General features: G+C 37.1%; 1 protein-coding gene across 1 annotated transcript in view; it reads left to right on the top strand.

Annotated features, from left to right (window-relative positions):
• The window catches only part of ZNF804B (zinc finger protein 804B), a 593565-nt gene that overhangs the window by 448007 nt on the left and 126188 nt on the right, over positions 1–19370 (top strand). The gene's annotated exons all lie outside the window — the stretch shown is intronic.

Below are 19370 nucleotides of genomic sequence, written 5' to 3'. Positions count from 1 at the left end.
AGACTACATGTTTTCTTCCAATGAAAGCATTATAGAATCAATTAGATCACATTGCAATTAGTGAAAAACACTATAAGCTAGTGTGTTTTATACTAAATAAAAAATAATGTGACCTTGAGGTTACCTGTCATTACTCAAGGAATATTTTCACTGTAAATGCAATAAAAGTTAATACATGTAATTACAGACTGATTAAACATTATTTATTGTTAATCTTTGAGTAGATTTATCTGTTATAAATTGATAAAATTTTAAATAACTGCATTTTTATAAAGTAGTAAGAATACAACAGAAAATATATAAAGCTTTCTATCAATAACAAAAACAAGTACAAAAAAAAAAAAACACAAAACCTAGTCCATCTGTACTCCAGCCAAAGGCAGAAATCCAAAAGACATAGTAGCAAAAGGTCATGTCAGGAAGCTAGCTCACCATCTGTAGCAGAAAGCAGAGCCTGTTTTCAGTAAGGAAAATGTATGTTTAATGCAAAGAATATTATTTCTAACAAGTAACTTATCTGGAATATGGAGCCTTAGGGAGTTTAGAAATAAAAAAGTCAGCAATAAAGGGCACTGGTGTCCCCAGAAGGCCATGATTAAGTGTCTGGCTGAGGCTTCTGCTTGCACAGGATTTTTTCTTCCCCCTCTTAGTTTGCAACACAAAGACTGGCCCCATTGGAAGAAAAACTTGTTATCCACATAGTATATCACTCAGTTGGGTACAGATAACTACATCTCTTCCCTGTGGGAAGAAATCCCTTTTATTAGGCTTTGTGGGCCCATTCTTTACTTACATTGTTTGGGTGCCAGTTATGGGAGGCCAGGCTTTCCCTTTCCCTCTGGAGTCAGCATTCTTCAGGGCAATCCTCAAAACTCCTGCAAGACTCCATTCCCAAACCAGACTCTTCTACTCTAACCTGCCAATTTTTTTAAAACTATCACAGTACAGCACATTCAAATCTAATGTCATGTTTTTATATTGCTGTTAAAATCTGAAAAAGACAAAATAACCCAAAACAAAACTTAGAAAATATAAACAAATTAACAGCACAATAGAAATATAAGGCTTTTACTATACTAAGTATTTATTTGAATTGTTTCTATAATCAATATATTGGCCTGATGGGTTAGTTACATTTACACATTTGTTTAACAGATGACAAAACAGATCAAATTGCTGAGTGTCCCACACCCATGAGAAACCGAAGCTCTGATTTAAACTCAGGCTGACTCCAGAACGATACTCCTAACCACAAGGATGTACTGCCTTTTCATTTTTAATAACTAGTTTCAAAGCTCAGATCTTCCTAGATATTATTCTTACTGGCATCTTCCTATTTTGGTCACTTCCTCAGAATTTATGACATTTTATATACATATACACACATACATATACATATAAACATCCATATGTGTGTGTGTATATATATATTATATATGTACACATTACATAATATATGTATATTAAATAATATATGTATAATATATAGGTATATGTGTATATTATAAAATATGTGTGTATATGTTATAGATACACATATATAGATATAAATACATCTATAATATACATATATATATTTAAAAATGTATTTGTTCACCTTTGTGTGGTGCTCAGAACTGTGCCTTGTGCTTTTCATGTTTGAACTTATTTAATCATTAGAACCATTCTGTGAGAGTGATATTGTTATTCCTCATTTTATAGAGGTTAAGTGATGCACTGAAGATCATTGAGTTTGCATGTGGTTGAGCTTGGATTAAAAGACTTTTGTCCCAATCTCTGTACAACCCAAATGCTCTTTACTCTTAATTAGATGTAACGTGCTTCCTTCTTTTCTCAAGTTTTATCTCTATTAGTTAACTATATATTCTTTTAGTATAGGCACAATACCTTCCAAGTCATATACAATTCCTGTAGCCCCTAACACAGTAAGAGTTTAATACATAGTTGGTGAATTTATTTCCAACCTTAGGATTCCTGTCCTGGTTTGTAAAATCTCCAATGAGATCATAAATCTCCTCTTAAATTTACTACAAATACTTAGACTCCGGAAAAATGTCTCATGACAACGAGCTTCTTACCAAGGAGCACTGATGATTTTGATCAGATCCCGAGAATGTCAAGGTCAAGATTGATACAACAAAATATTGATTCCCATAGATGTAAATATTGTTGACCTTCCTATACTTTCAAGTTTCTACCAATACATTTCAAATCATGAACAATCTTAGAAGAAATATGTCCCCCACTCCCACACAAATAGCTTTTGGCTAAAAAATTATCTAGGACTGAGGAAATCATTTATGGTTTCTTTCTTCTGTCCCCCCAAACATATTATTTTTAAATTCTACTTTACAGCACCGCAACCCTGATTCTTTCCTCCATTCATTTTCTTTTCTACCCTTTGGTCACCAGGGAAATCTGGATTCTTTTGCCCACCTGAGGCTTCTATTTTCTCTTTCTATCTCCATGTTTTCATCATATTTCTCATATGATGAAACTTCCCCTTTTTTCTGTCACTTGGCATTCCTCCCTACATGGGCATTCCAGTGTGAAACCATGGTTATATTCAGGCATGCAACTAATGAAGAGGCAGACTCTTATCTGAGCTTTTGCTGACACTCAGGGAAAACTTCATCGTATTTATTTAGATTTTTTAAGATATAGTTGTTTCTTATCAATGGAAGTTATTTTTTTCATTTTATATTACAGAAGAGACATTTTCTACTAAAAAGAGTATAAATGTTCCCTGCCTTCGCTGCAGTTTCACAGAATAGGGATTTGCTGATAAATGTAACCACTAATGAGGACACAGATTCCAACCCAGAGTAGTAACAGACCATGTAAGCTGACAAATTCCAGAACTAGGATTTTTTATAGCATAATGGACAGAAGCAAAAGATTCTATAGAAATCAATTTTTAAAATCACTTACTTGTGCTTTGACCAATTCAAAGTGAACTCAGGACATACAAAATGGAATAACAGACACTGGAGACTCCAAAAGTGTCTCCACTGGGAGGAGAGTGAGGGATGAAATATTACCTATTAGATATATTGTACACTACTTGTGTGATTGGTCCACCAAAAGCCTGGACTTCACCACTACACAATAAATCCAAGTAACACAACTGTGTACCCCTAAATCTATACAAACAATTTTTTAAAAAAGCGTACAATGTAAGTTCAGACTTTGTGTAAAGGCTCTGAAACAAGAAGCAGAAAGTCCAAGAAAGAAGTGCTGGGAAAATAATCAAAAGGAGCACATAGTGGAATAATATGAAAAGGATCATAACTACTACCTAAGCTACTGGTCAGAAATAGTGACCAGCTGTAATAGAAGAGAAAATGGGAGATAGTAATAATATACTCTCTAAAGTTTGTATGACTTCCTCTTTATTAATACATGGAGTAAAATTTGTATCATTCTCATTACCAAATGTAGGTTTATTATTTCTCAGGAATACTTTGGTCACCTTCTTAAGCCCCAGAATTAAAAAGCTCATCAAGTGTCATTCACTTCTTATATATCTAAGAGTCAAATTCAAGCCTATTAATTTAGACCCATTATAAAATTGTAACTTAATGAGGCTTATTCTGCTTAGGTATGTACCTGTGTTCCAGAGCAGCATGACTATTTCCTTTCTCTAAATACACACAGTACTTTAAATCCCTAACATACAATTTTGTACCCTTTATGTTGTCTTTTGTATCTTATGAATTAATCCTATCGTTGCAGGTGGTCTGTGAATTTCTTGAAAACAGGGATTGTGTATTATTATCATGCATAGTAAAATGGCACAGTAACTCATCCAAGCATTCATAACATAACTAAATCCCTACCCTAAACCAAGCTCTTTCAAGAGCACCATAGAAATGTGAAGACAATTTTAAAAATAATTTTAGGTGTGAATTCTTTTATCTTTTGATTTGATGTTTTCCTTTCGTGTTAGACATCCCTCCTATATCAGAGAAAGAGGTAGCTTCCTCCTTTCTAAAACCAGTTTTTAGAACTAGCTAAGTTCAGTGCTGAATTTATTATAGCTACAACTAGTGATTTATGGACTAGCAAAACTCTAAATGCATTTTTTAAAGCTTAGGGGGATAAAGGAAAGAGGAGGTATCTTTTGGGGATGATTCTGTCTTCTTCTCTAGGAGATGGCTTGAAACAGAAAACTTTTATCTATGGCATCCCAAGAATATGAATGTTATTTCTAAATATGTTGTTAAATAGACTTTGATTTTGATTACATGGTTTGAAGAAAGAAAAAAATTCTACATCTACATTTTAGAGATTCCAGAGATCCATGTATATGTCTTGAGTTTTAGAGACACAAAAATTCTATTCCTTAGACCAAACTCATTTTCCAGATGAGGAAATAGACCCTCCTGAATTAACTGCTCTGCCACTGGTCTCAAAGACAGGAGTCAGGACTTGAATTCTCATTCCAGATCTGCTATTTATCATCCTGCATAAACGTTTGACAAGCCAAAGAACTTTTCCTGGATTAATTTTCTTAAAAGATTGTTGAGATTGCTTCCAGTTACCTACCTGTATGATTATTGTAACTTTCTATTTTACTTTTTTACAATGGGCCCACAACTTCTCTTCTATTGTAGCTACAATACATCTCTTTTTAGACTAGTTCTCTACACAGCACACACACACACATACACACACGTACATACTCACACAAATGCACATACAGAACAGATTGGAGCCCAACTCAGTATGGCTTGCTGAGTTGACACCAGTGTTAACAATAAGCATGGATTCTCCAACAGCTGAAGCAGCTGTGACAATCTTGGACAAATGTAGGCTGTTTGCCACAGCATGGGTGGGCTACACCATCAGCGCTGCCATTATGATACACATAAACATTGGCCCCAGTTTCCAGCTAATTAGGCTTTCTGACTCCAACTCACAAGCATTTTTAGTTAGCTCTCATAAAAGCAGGTATATGTGCATAAACTGATGTACAGACATTCTTTTTGAGGTTTTCTGACGTCACTTATCCAAGTTTTGCAGTTATATGCGAAGATTATTTAATAAACAAGCATAAGTAGTTTATAGCAGCTCTTTTGGCCCTTGTGAATATCTTTCTCTCAAAGTAATAAACTAGCATTTTTAAATTTTTTTCTCACTTTGACACATTTTCTCAGCTTAAAGTTAGTATTTTAGATTTAAGACACAGGGCTTCTGTAAAGCATAATTTTTTTCACAATTTCTAGTATTCTCTAAGTTTGAAATTAAATTACCCACTAGAATTTCAACAGACAGAAGCCTGGAGCAGCCAGTTTGAAATAATGGTGTGCCTTTGTGAGCACAATCACTTTTTAAACATCTCTGGTACAGAACAAGTAAACCAAGCAGCAGACTTATTATTAGACATGATAGCAGACATTCAGGAGAATAGAGAGATGACCTTGGTATTTTGTAATTCATCTGACTTGCTTTTTCTTAAAAGCAAAACCATTGGCTTTATACTATTTTAATATGTCATCTTAAGAGTTTGCAGGCCTGTGTTTAGCACATGTAGAACACAAACACAGCAGAAATTAATACCAGAACAATTTAAGAAGTTCAGAGAAGGAAAACTTACTTGAAATTCACTGACTCTATTTGAAGGGAACATATTTGCAATCAATTGCCAAGGAAAGGTGAAGCAGTGGCTAGATCAGCATTGTTTAATGGTCATTTCTCTCATAGACGGCTCTCACAAATTTTAAATTAAAAGAAAAATGGTTTGTAACTGAGCAGGTATCACTAGCAACTTTCCAGAAAACTTAGTTGTCCAACATTTTTCATTGACTTTTCTTATATTAGAAAATGAAATGTCAGATGCTATTAATTGCATTTTTACAATAAGTAGCTACATCAGGAGTAATGGCTAAACGAAAGTACTTCCTGTCTAATGCACAATATTCATTTAAATGTATTCAATTTAGATGAATGAAATATGTCTATATTCATTACAGTTATACCTACCTGTGGGCTGAATTGATGAGGTGGTAATTACTGCCTTTATAAATGGAACAGCATTGTCAGTCTGGAGGAGGAAAACCCATTTTCTTATCATGTTTCACACACCCGTACAATAGACACATTCCAAAATCTTTCTTCCAATCATAAAAATTTTACCCTTGAATTTCCAGTGGACCTAATGATTGTAAACATGATCACTCAGTAGGTCCTGCTTTTCTGGAGGGTTGCAAAGGGTTGGTCTCATGGGATATGATGGAGGGGAACTGAGAGTCTCAAAATCTCTTCATGCAAAGTAACTCTCATGTTTGTTATTCTGCATGCCTGCAGTGCAGCTGTAGGCATCATGTGGCATGGATTCGATTATTCTTATACCATACATTGTTTTCTGAGTTCAATGAAGGTAGGACTATTAAAAGGTGACTTTGTTGAATACTTTTATTTTTAGAACACTGTTCTAAAAATATAGTCTGCTAATTAGAAAAAGCAAGTACACATAGTTCCTATACACTCTGCCCAATCCTAAATAGTTTCTTTTATTATTATTTTGCATTGTGTGGTGAGTTAGTGTATTAGACTGTTCTTATGCTGCTAACAAAGACATACCCAAGACTGGATAATTTATAAAGGAAAGAGGCTTAATTGACTTACAGGTCCACATGGCTGGGGAGACCTCACAATCATGACGAAAGGCGAATGAGGAGCAAGGTCATGTCTTACATGGCAGCAGGCAAGAGGGCATGTGCAGGAGAACTCCCATTTATAAAACCATCTGATCTCATAATTTATATTCACTATCATGAGAACAGCACAGGGAAAACCCACCCTCCATGATTCAATCACCTCCCACCAGGTCCCTCCAATGACACATGGGGATTATTATAATTCAAGGTGAGATTTGGGTGGGGACACAGAGCCAAACTATATCATTCTGCCCCTGGTTCCTCCCAAATCTCATGTCCTCACATTTCAAAACCAATTATGCCTTCCACTGCCCCTCAAAGTCTTAACTCATTCCAGCATTAACCCAAAAGTTCAGATCCAAAGTCTCATCTGAGAAAAGGCAAGTCCCTTTCACCTATGATCTGGTAAAATCAAAAGCAACTTAGTTACTTCCTAGATACAAAGAGGGTACAGGCAATGGTTAAATACATTCATTCCAAATGGGAGAAATTGTAGAAAACAAAGGGGGTTTAGGCCCCATGCAAGTCCAAAATCCAGTGGGGTAGTCAAATCTTAAAGCTCCAAAATGATCTCCTTTGACCTCATGTCTCACATCCAGGTCACAGTGATGCCAAAGGTGGGTTCCCATTATCTTGGGCAGCTCCTCCCCTGTGACTTTGCAGGGTACAGCCCCTGTCCTGGCTGTTTTCATGGGCAGACATTGAGTGTCTGCAGCTTTTCCAGGCACACAGTGCAAGCTGTTGGTGGATCTACTATTCTGGGGTCTGGAGGATGGTGACCCTCTTCTCACAGCTCCACTAGGCAGTTTCCCAGTGGGGATTCTGTGTGAGGCGCTCAAATCCCACATTTCCCTTCTTCATTGCCCTAGCAGAGGTTCTCCACAAGGGCCCCACCCCTGCAGCAAACTTATACCTGGACATACAGGCATTTCCATACATCCTCTGAAATCTAGGCGGAGGTTCCCAAATCTCAATTCTTGACTTCTGTGCATCTGCAGGCTTAATACCACGTGGAAGCTGCCAAGGCTTGGGGCTTACACCCTCTAAAGCCATGACCTGAGCTGTACTTTGGCCACTTTTAGCCATGGCTGGAGCAGCTGGGACACAAGACACCAAGTCCCAAGACTGCACACTGGAAGAGGGGTTTGGGCCCGGCCCATAAAACCATTTTTCCCTCCTAGGTCTTTGGGCCTGTGATGAGAGGGGCTGCCATGAAGGTATCTGACATGCCCTGGAGAGGTTTTTCCCATTGGCTTGGTGATTAACATTTTGCATCTCATTACTTATGCAAATTTCTGCAGCCAGCTTGAATTTCTCCCCAGAAAATGGGGTTTTCTTTTCTATTCCATCATCAGGCTGCAAATTTTCTGAACTTTTATGCTTTGCTTCCCTTGTAAACATAAGCTCCAATTCCAAACTATGTATTTGTGAATACATAAAACTGAATGCTGGCCAGGCGCAGTGGCTCATGCCTGTAATCCCAACGCTTTGGGAGGCCAAGGAGAGTGGGTCACCTGAGGTCAGGAGTTTGAGACCAGCCTGGCCAATGTGGTGAAACCCTGTCTCTACTAAAAATACAAAAATTAGTCAGGCATGGTGGCTGGTGCCTGTGATCCTAGCTACTCAGGAGGCTGAGGCAGGAGAATCTCTTGAACCCGGGAGGTGGAAGTTGCAGTGAGCTGAGATCACTCCATTGCACTCCAGCCTGGGTCACAAGAACAAAACTCCATCTCAAAAAACAAAACAAAAAACAAACAAACCCACAAAAATGAATACTTTTAACAGCACCCAAGTCAGCTTTTGAATGGGTTGCTGCTTAGAAATTTCTTCTGCCAGATGCCCTAAATCATCTCTCTCAAGTTCAAAGTTTCACAAATCCCTATGGCAGGGGCAAAATGCTGCCAGTCTCTTTGCTAAAACATAACAAGAGTCACCATTGCTCTAGTTCCCAACTAGTTCCTCATCTCCGTCTGAGACCCTCAGCCTGGGCTTTATTGTCCATGTTGCTATCAGCATTTTGGTCAAAGCCATTCAACAAGTCTCTAGAAAGTTCCAAACTTTCCCACATTTTCCTGTTTTCTTCTGAGCCCTCCAAATTATTTGAACTTCTGCCTGTTACCCAGTTCCAAAGTGGCCTCCACATTTTTGGGTATCTTTACAGCAGCACCCCACTCTACTAGTACCAATTTACTGTATTAGTCTGCTATCATGCTGCTAATAAAGACATACCTAAGACTGGGTAATTTACAAAGGAAAGAGGTTTAATTGACTCACAGTTCCACATGGCTGGGGAGGCCTCACAATCATGACGGAAGGTTAATGAGGAGCAAGGTCACATCTTACATGCCTGCAGGCAAGAGGGCATGTTCAGGGGAACTCCCTTTTATGAAACCATCAGATCTCATGAGACTTATTCACTATCATGAGAACAGTACAGGAAAAACCCATCCCCCATGATTTGATTACTTCCCACTGAGTCCCTCCCATGATACATGGGGATTATTACAATTCAAGGTGAGATTTGGGTGGGGACATAGAGCCAAACCATATCAGTTAGTATATTGTAGTTGATGAACCCATATTTGTACATTATTATTAGCGAAATCTACAGTTTACATTAAGACTCAGTCTTTGTGTTTTATAGTTATATGAGTTTTTATACCACCATATATATTTCAGGAATTCCAATTCTCTCCCCTTTAGCACATTAAATAACTGGATAAAAATAAATCAATCAATCAGTCAAATGTATTCATTCTTTCAGTCACTACATTTATTAACTCATGTATTCTTTAATAGACATTTGGTAAACATAAACTCTAGGTCAAGAATTCACTGTAATTTAATTGCTTCAAGCATTTTCCTGACTCAGGCTTAATATGGATATTTTTTAATCACTCTCTTTTCTTCCTCACTCAAGGATATTGTCTGATTTTACTGGTGAGCGCTGAAATGTTCTGTATTAGAGAGACTGATAATCTTTGCATTTTGGTGGGGTAATACTGCGTTGTGTCAGCAAAAGTTCATTGGTTTATGTGTGTTTTATTTACTATTTTATTGTTTGTTGTTTTTTTTTTTTTTTTTTTTTTTGAGACAGAGACTCTCTCTGTCGCCCAGGTTGGAGTGCAGTGGCGTGATCTCGGCTCACTGCAAGCTCCACCTCCCGGGTTCATGCCATTCTCCTGCCTCAGCCTCCGGAGTAGCTGGGACTACAGGCGCCAGCCACCACGCATGGCTAATTTTTTTGTATTTTTAGTAGAGACGGTGTTTCACCATGTTAGCCAGGATGGTCTCAATCTCCTGACCTCGTGATCCGCCCGCCTTGGCCTCCCAGAGTGCTGGGATTACAGGCGTGAGCCACCGCGCCTAGCCCTGTTTTATTGGTCGTTAAGCAACTCTGCAAAACAATCTACAGGCTTTATAAGCTTGTGCAATGTAGCATCTGTATCTGATCATTAAGAAATCTGGAAATTATATCTTCCCCCTTTTTCCTTCCATTAGACAGATAAGCATGATTAAGCAATAAAGCAATAGCTGCTATTATGATTATCTTTGGATTCACCTGGACTTCCTTATTTCCTTTCTAACGTGTTTTTCTGGTGGAAGAACTGTATGTTAATTCATGCTGAGGAAGATGAAATTGGTGGTGGCCAACGTTGATAACTGTGGTCCTAACGGAAATGCATGTGTTCCTAAAAAATAATCCCTGTTCAGGCTGGGCGCGGTGGCTCACGCCTGTAATCCCAGCACTTTGAGAGGCTGAGGCGGGCGGATCACAAGGTCGGGAGATCGAGACCATCCTAGCTAACAAGGTGAAACCCCGCCTCTACTGAAAATACAAAAAATTAGCCGGGCATGCTGGCAGGCCCGTGTAGTACCAGCTATTCAGGAGGCTGAGGCAGGAGAATCGCTTGAACCTGGGAGGCGGAGCTTGCAGTGAGCTGAGATCGTGCCACTGCACTCCAGCCTGGGCGACAGAGTGAGACTCTTTCTCAAAAAAATAAAATAATAATAATAATAATAATCCCTGTTCAATTGCACTCAATTAAGAAACATCTCCAAAATAGGCAATTATTTAAGCAAACTTTAAATATTTAATTGTTTCTTCATGTACAGAAATGTAGTCAACAGTCTGGCATCCTGGCTGTAAGTCAGAAATTTGTCATTCTTTCCAAATTAGAAACAATGCTGAGTTATCCCCAGGGAACGCCACTGAGAGACAATTTCACATGTTTAATGTGCTTGTGTTTATCTTTTAATGTGGGCATCTTTGATGAATCATTAATAAGAGGAGAAAAAATCCCTTTCAAAACTAGTTAGTGGCTGACATCACACCTTACCTGGGCATTGATGGAAAAGTCAAATTTTGTTTATGTCTCATTCCAAGTCTGGCTAATGGATCCTTGGTTCACACTGAACTATAAGAAAAACAATCGATTATGGTAAAATGGGAAGAGCATTGGAAAACAAGAATCTGCAGTTCTGATTATGGATTTGTGTGCAATTGCCACTCTCCATTACTTTAGGAAAACTCTTCAATAAGCAACATAGATCTCAGAATCTACATAAAAAAGATTGTTCTAAAAGTCTAAAACTACCATGTGTTTGGAATCATACTTACCTACCTACTCTAACGTTATTCCAACAGTCTAATTCTCCATGATATGACTTGTGTTGCCAGGGTAGGCCATACTGTCTATGTGTGTAAGAGAAAAGCATTCTCTGCCTTTTTATTATTATTATTAATTTCACTTTTCAATAAATAGTTACTGAGTTTTTCTAAGTAACAAGTACCATGTTAGATGTTGTGGAATGCAAAGACTATCCTTTTTACAAAAGAAGTCAATTGGCCCAGCACGGTGGCTCATACCTGTAATCTCAACACTTTGGGAGGCTGAGGCAGGTGGATCACCTGAGGTCAGGAGTTCTAGAACAGCCTGGTCAACATGGTGAAACCCCATCTCTACTAAAAATACAAAAATTAGCTGAGCGTGGTGGCATGCACCTGTAGTCCCAGCTACTCAGGAGGCTGAGGCAGGAGAATCGCTTGAACCAGGAAGCAGAGGTTGCAGTGAGCTGAGATCGTGCCACTGCACCCCAGCCTGGGTGAGAGTGAGAATTCATATCAAAAAAAAAAAAAAAAAGAAGTCAATCATAACTTTGGAGAAATCAACCTTAGTAATATTAATGTTAATTAAGTACATATGCTCTCTTGACTATGTTTGGAATTCTTAAATAGGTAAAAGTAAAAAAAACAGATTAAAAACTCCTGAAAACCCTAATTATGCAAAGAAAATTAAATTTGCTAGCTTTATTTTTATTTTTATTTTTATTTTATGTTCTTGGGTACATGTGCAGGATGTGCAGGTTTGTTACTTAGGTAAACATGTGCCATGGTGGTTTGCTGCACCTATTAACCCATCACCTAGGTATTAAGCCCAGCATACATCAGCTGTTTGTCCTAATGCACTCCCTCCCCCCACCCCACCCCTGGAGAAGCCCCAGTATGTGTTGCTCTCCTCCCTGTGTCCATGTGTTCTCATCATTCAGCTCCCACTTATAAGTAAGAACATGTGACATTTGTTTTTCTGTTCCTGAATTAGTTTGCTGAGGATAATGGCTTCCACTCCATCCATGTCCCTGCAAAGGGCATGATCTCATTCATTCTTATGGCTGCATAGTATTCCATGGTGTATATGTACCACATTTTCTTTATCCAGTCTATCACTGATGGGCATTTGAGTTGATTCCATGTCTTTGTGATTGTGAATAGTGCTGCAATGAACATAGTATGCATGTATTTCTGTAATAGAATGACTTATATTCCTTTGGGTATATACCCAGTAATGGGATTGCTGGATCAAATGGTATTTCTAGTTCTAGATCTTTGATGAATTACTACACTGTTTTCCACAATGGTTGCTAATTTACATTCCCACCAACAGTGTAAAAGCATTCCTATTTCTTTGCAACCTTGCCAGCAACTGTTGTTTCTTGACTTTTTAAGCATCTCCATTCTGACTGGTGAGAGATGGTATTTCATTGTGGTTTTGACTTGCATTTCTCTAATGATCAGTGATGTTGAGCTTTCATTCATATGTTTATTGGCCACATGAATGTCTTCTTTTGAGAAGTGTCTGTTCATGCCCTTTGCCCACTTTTTAATAGGGTTGTTTGTTTTTTTCTAGTAAATTTGTTTAAGTTATTTGTAGATTCTGGATATTAGACTTTTGTCAGATGGATAGACTGCAAAAATTTTCTCCCACTCTTTAGGCTGCCTGTTTTCTCTGATGATAGTGGTTTTTTTTGTTGTTGTTGTTGTTTGTTTGTTTGCTGTGCAGAAGCTCTCTGATTAGATCCCATTTGTCAATTTTTGCTTTTGTTGCAATTGTTTTTGGCAATTTCATCATGAAATCTTTGCCTGTGCCTGTGTCTTGAATGCTATTGCCTAGATTTTCTTCTAGGGTTTTTGTTGTTTTAGGTTTTATATTTAAGGCTTTAATCCATATTGAGTTAATTTTTGTATAAGGTGAAAGGAAGGGGTCCAGTTTCAATTTTCTGCATATGACTGGCCAGTTCTCCCAATCCTTTCCCGATTACTTGTTTTTGTCAGGTTCATTGAAGATCAGATGGTTGTAGATTTGTGGTCTTATTTCTGAGTTCTGTATTCTGTTCCATGGGTCTATGTGCCTGTTTTTATACCAGTACCATACTGTTTTGGTTACTGTAGCCTTGTAGTATACTTTGAAGTCCAGTAGCATGATGACTCCAGCTTTGTTCTTTTAGCTTAGGATTGTCATTGCTACAGAAGCTCCTTTTTGAATCTATATGAATTTTACAATAGTTTCTTCTAATTCCGTGAAGAATGTCCATGGTAGTTTAATGGGAACAGCACTGAATTTGTAAATTACTTGGAGCAGTATGGCCATTTTCATGATATTGATTTTTCCTATCCATGAGCATGGAATGTTTTTCCATTTGTTTGTGTCCTCTCTGATTTACTTGACCAGTGGTTTGTAGTCCTCCTTGAAGAGGTCCTTCACTTCCCTTGTTAGCTGTATTCCTAGGTATTTTATTCTCTTTGTAAATTTGCTAGCTTTTGTATGAGATAGTGGGCTAAAGATGATAAAAATTCCTCTCATCTGCCCAAATTTCCATCAGGAATTTGCTTTGTAGACTCAGGGGAAAATCGTATTTTGTTAAAAATAATTTTATAGTGTCACATGCATTCAGTGATACACACACGCACAGACTGCAGAACATCCAAACATTGAGTACCTATATAGGGGAAGAAAAATAATTTTCTTCTTCTCAAGCGTTTTGCTGTGACTTCCTGTAACCAAAGACAAATTAACAAGATAAGAAACAGAAGTTTGATAACATGTATACCTCTTGTGCACGTGGGAGATAACCTGGAGAAATAAATAAACTTCTAGACTAAATTTTAAAGAATTGTCTTAGACTTCAGGCTTAAATATCATCATTCTCCAAAACAAAGAAGTATGCAGTGAAAGGTAAGGTAAGTACGCAGTGAAAGGTAAGGTTAAGACCCATGAAAAGTGCTACTACAAAACAGGAAAATGTTTGTTATGCAGATTTAAGTCTATGCCTTTTCCATTGATTAAGAGTCTCTAGTAATTTAGAGCTAGCCTTCTCTTAGGTTGTCTTATGTGTCTTAGGAGACACCTTTACAAGTAAAGATTTCCTTTGTAGGTGTAAATTTATCTTAGAAAAGGGTAGGTAACTTTTCAAAGCTTCTCCTGTGTCTATAATTTCTTAAAATAACTAGTTAAAAATTATCCTTATGCTAAGGAGGCATACTGGAGTGGCATAGTTAGGTTTCCTACAGTCATATTTTGGGGTGGCATATTCTGAGCCCCATCACCTGTATTTGCCATGTGGTATACTTAGTACTTCCCTAAAAATTATCCAATTTTTTTCTTCACAACAATCTTGTAAGCTACTTATTATTATCCCCCTTAATCTATTCTGAGATAACTGAAACCTTTAGAGTTTGAACTTCTGTAAGATAGAGGCTGACATTCAAGCTAGTCAGGTCTCAAAGACAAAGATTTTTTTTTTCCTATTATAAAAACAGAATAAATTAGTGAATGAAACCTCGAAAGCAAGTTTTCTGTTATCCAAGCTGTTACAGAGATGCAGGAAAATGATGGGTGCCAAAAGAGTGTTCTGACTCAGCAGCAGCCACTTGATTGGAAGAGGGGAAAATTCACTCTCTTTGAAGTAGGATTTCATTTGGGGCTAATATAATAGAACGAGTTAGAGAATATTAGAATTCTTAAAGCAATCTCTTACACATAACAGTGAAAGGTCAAATGTGGGCTTTCATGCAAAGAATATGAATTCAATTCTCACAGCTTTGTGCTGGTATTACCCATAAGGAGCTATGAAGAACAGCAATTGATTTCTCCCCTTTCTTTTTCATAATCAGAGCACATATTCACAACCAATGCAACAAGACTACTACCTTGCATTTTCCTAGTACCCATCTCTCAGCTTCAAGAGCATTATACATTTTTAAAATTATAATTAGTTCTCTCACTCTTCCTGGGAGTTAACTGCTCCATATCATCCCGAACCCACAAATGAATTAGCAGAGACAGCCTGGACTTATGTGGCATCTGGATAAATGCCAAGTAATTGGAACAGCCTTGAGTATGGTGAATCACGCCTCTGAAGTCAGGCAGATCTGAGCTTTAATCCAGTGAATGAATTTCTAAACATGTTTGTGCCTTATTTTCCATATCTTTAAATGAGATAATAATAGAACATACTTCATAGGGTTATTGTGAAGATTAAGTGAGTGAACAAGTGTGAAGTGCTTGGCACATTTCTAGTTTACAATGTAGTTCATGAGGAGTTAATGTGTAATAATAATTACAATAATAATAATTTGATAGCAAACATTCATATTTCTAAGTGCATTACTCTAGTCAGAATACCAGCCACTTTAAAAAACATACCTGTTTTACACATTAATGTAAAATTTTTGGTGTGAAAAAGTACATATTCTCTCCTTGCACCCAAAACATTAATTATAAAAAGTAATTAATTACTACAGAATTCGTGCTGAATGACAACAAAAAATGCCCATTGGCATTACCGAATTTTTTAAAAATGACTCTTGTTAAGATAACTGTCATATTCAATATTCAATTTGTAATTTATTTTCAACCTTTAATGAATCATTGAGAGTGATTAACAAGAAGCTTTCTTTTATGTCATACATTTTTTTTCTGTCAGATAAGCTTTCAAAACCTCTTCCTCTAGGCAAACTGTAAGAAGGGAAATTTAAATAACTGGCAAATGAATGAATGAATTATATATCAAATCTTGTATCTATAATTCTTTCTTTATTTTAAAACTTTACTGATACTGAGAATAGGTCATCATTTTTTACTCCTTTCATACATAACACTTCATCTCTAAATATATTTAAAGGTTGTGTAATTATTTCAGAGAGTAAATCATCTTATTTACCTTCAGGCCTATTTTTTCAGTAAAAGTATCCTGTCGTTCAACAAAAAGCCAAGAAATCATGAGTGCTAATAATGTGTATATAATGCTATGTGAGAGAGACATTAACTTCTAATTATTCTTAAGTAGTCTGATCTAGGTAACCCTTAATAGCAATTTGTGATTATCACTCTATCACAACTTATAGTTTTTACCTCTTTACTTGTAATTCTTTCCCATTAAACTGTAAATTAATGAGTGTAAGACCCAGTAAGAAATTGACATTTAGAAGTTGCTAAATAAGAGATTCTTGAATGTATGAATACTTAATAAACAATCGAATGAATGGATGGTTACATGTGTGGATAGATCATTGGATGGATGAGGTGGCATGGAGACAGTGAAAAGCATGCCCCCCTTTACCATTACCTAGCCATTAGATTTTATACAAAACATGAAATTACTAAATATCAGTTGCCTCTTTTGAAAAATAATAGAAATTTCTACCCTTATAATTCAGTCTATGTTTGTATGTTTTGTGGTAGAATTTATACTCCACCTGTTCACTCTTTCTCTCTTAATAAAGAGGCCAGAATATGCCCTGGAGATTGTCATTAGCACCTTAGAGTAAGAAGGATAAGAATATCTGCATAATTTCCTGGCAAGAATAATGAAGCAAGAAATGTGATATGTAGTTTAGTCTAACGACCTTGTAAAATATAAGTGTTCAGAAAAAGATGGTATTAAACTTAAATTTTGGTGAAGCTGTCTTAAAATTGTAAAATTTTGAATTAAAAATCATCAATATGATGCTTAAAGAACGTTTTAGAAATATAGAATGTTTAGATGAAGGTAAACATTCACTCTTGACCATTCAACTACTGTCATAAAATCTACATAATCTGAAAGAATATAAAAATACATTTTTAGCCTCAAATCTATCCTGAATTTTCAGTTGTTCCCCTACCCCAGTTCATGAGGCTAAGGTATTTTTGAGCACTAAGGCAGTGTTGACCAATGTCTAAGAACATGGTCAGTTTTCTAAGGCTGTTGTCATAAAGAAGAAAGAAGAACTATGATTAGGTCGGGCACGGTGGCTCACGCCTGTAATCCCAGCACTTTGGGAAGCGGAGGCGGGCGCATCACGAGGTCGGGAGATCAAGACCATCCTGGCTAACATGGTGAAACCTCGCCTCTACTAAAAATACAAAAAATTAGCCGGTCGTGGCGGCGGGCTCCTGTAGTGCCAGCTATGCGGGAGGCTGAGGCAGGAGAATGGCGTGAAAACAGGAGGTGGAGCTTGCAGTGAGCCAAGATCGCGTCACTGCACTCCAGCCTGGGAAACAGAGAGAGACTCTGTCTCAAAATAAATAAATAAATAAGAACTATGATTAAAACAAAATAATCCCTAGTTTCAATCCAGTCCCTGTGATTATATTAAGAAAGGACATGAAAAATAAATAAATAAATAACGGCCGGGCGCAGTGGCTCACGCCTATAATCCCAGTGCTTTGGGAGGCCGCGGCAGGTGGATCACCTGAGGTGAGGAGTTTGAGACCAGCCTAGCTAACATGGTGAAACCCCGTCTCTACTAAAAATACAAAAAAAAAGTAGCTGGGCGTGGTGGCACGTGCCCTTAATCCCAGCTGCTGGAGAGGCTGAGACAGGAGAATCGCTTGAACTCCGGGTAGGGGAGGTCGCGGTGAGCCGAGATCGCGCCATTGCACTCCAGCCTGCGCGACAGATTGAAACTCCATCTCAAAAAAAGAAAAATAACTTAGTGAGAAAGAGTTGAGAAATAATGGTTTCCCTTGATTCTAAGTCTACTAAATCAAGGGATTTAGCACCGTCTCAATGCTGTACTCCTGTCTTACTTCTCAATAGTGATTGTAGCAGCTGGCAATTATCCTAGTTCTTTCAACAACTGGGTTTTGACCTTGAAATCAGAGTCTCCATTCTCATTACTGGCTACAGCCTGTCCACTAATTTTTTATATCCGCCATTATTCTAGAATGTAACCAAATTCTTACTTTAACTCTCTTAAATAGGCAATCCATATACTTGGTCTAGTTGTGCTGTTAGTTAATGGTATCATGCCCTTCTTTCTTTTTGCCATGTGTTTTACCCTCTTATATTTGGACTTAAATCCTTATGTTACACACATATCTAAATTAATTGTCCCATTACTTCACACCATTCTGAAAATATGCCTAAATTATTTCTGCTTACTTTCTTTTCTGGTCAGCTATTTGCCTATGATGTACACTTATGACCTGATTTCTTTCTATTGAGGGTAGTAGTTTTGGAGAAACAAAGATAAAATCCATTCTTTAGTTTGTTCATTCATTCTTTATACATATTTACTTGGTATTCTCAAAGTGCCAGTCACTCTTTTATTTGGTATTGGGATAATAGAGCAGAAGTTGTAGAATGGTATGAGGCGTAAATATATAAACCATGATTATCCATTAATTTACATAATGCATATTAAGTAGCACATATTCTGGGCTAGACAACATGTTGTTTAGTATTGTGTAACAAAAATGAATAAAATAGCTTCTTCCCTCAAAAAATTGTTGGAATAAATAGACATGAAAACAGATAATTTAATGCTATGTGACATATCTGGTAATAGAATTAAAGAGGAAAATATAGAAGCAGAGTTTGATAAAATATGATACAGGCAAGGTAAGAAGTTTTTCTGGTATATTGAGAAGGTTGGCTTTAAAGGAATATAGCAAATCAAAGCTGTTTACTAACAAAGGAGCCAGGCATAGGTTGTTTGAATTCAAATTCCTTCTCCACTCGTTAACTTGGAGACCATGAGTGTGTAATCTCTCTAAGTGCTGGTTGATGCATCTATAATGCAGAGGAAAATAGAACCTAAGTCATAGGGTTGTTGTGAGGAATGATGAGATAATTCATATACCTTGTGCATAGTTTATACTCAGTAAACATTTGCCACTATTATTCTGTAATCAAAGAGATTCTATAATCAAAAGAGGATTTTAAGCAGGAGAATTATGTAGCCAAAACTGTTTTAAGTGGAGCGTACTACAAATTTTCAGGAGAATATTTTGAAGAACATGGACATAAACCCATTGGTAATGTGTAGCAGGAACTGATGCTTGTGGAGGAGGCTTTGGCAAAGTTGAACATCATGGATACATCAGGCTCTATCTATAGTGTGAATGGGGACACCCATGGGAGAGCATATGAAATGGATAAATC

This window comes from Pongo abelii, chromosome 6 (genome assembly GCF_028885655.2).
Source record: "Pongo abelii isolate AG06213 chromosome 6, NHGRI_mPonAbe1-v2.0_pri, whole genome shotgun sequence".
NCBI lineage: Eukaryota > Metazoa > Chordata > Mammalia > Primates > Hominidae > Pongo > Pongo abelii.
Note: the sequence above shows the minus strand (reverse complement) of the source record. Positions and strands in the feature narration are given on the sequence as shown.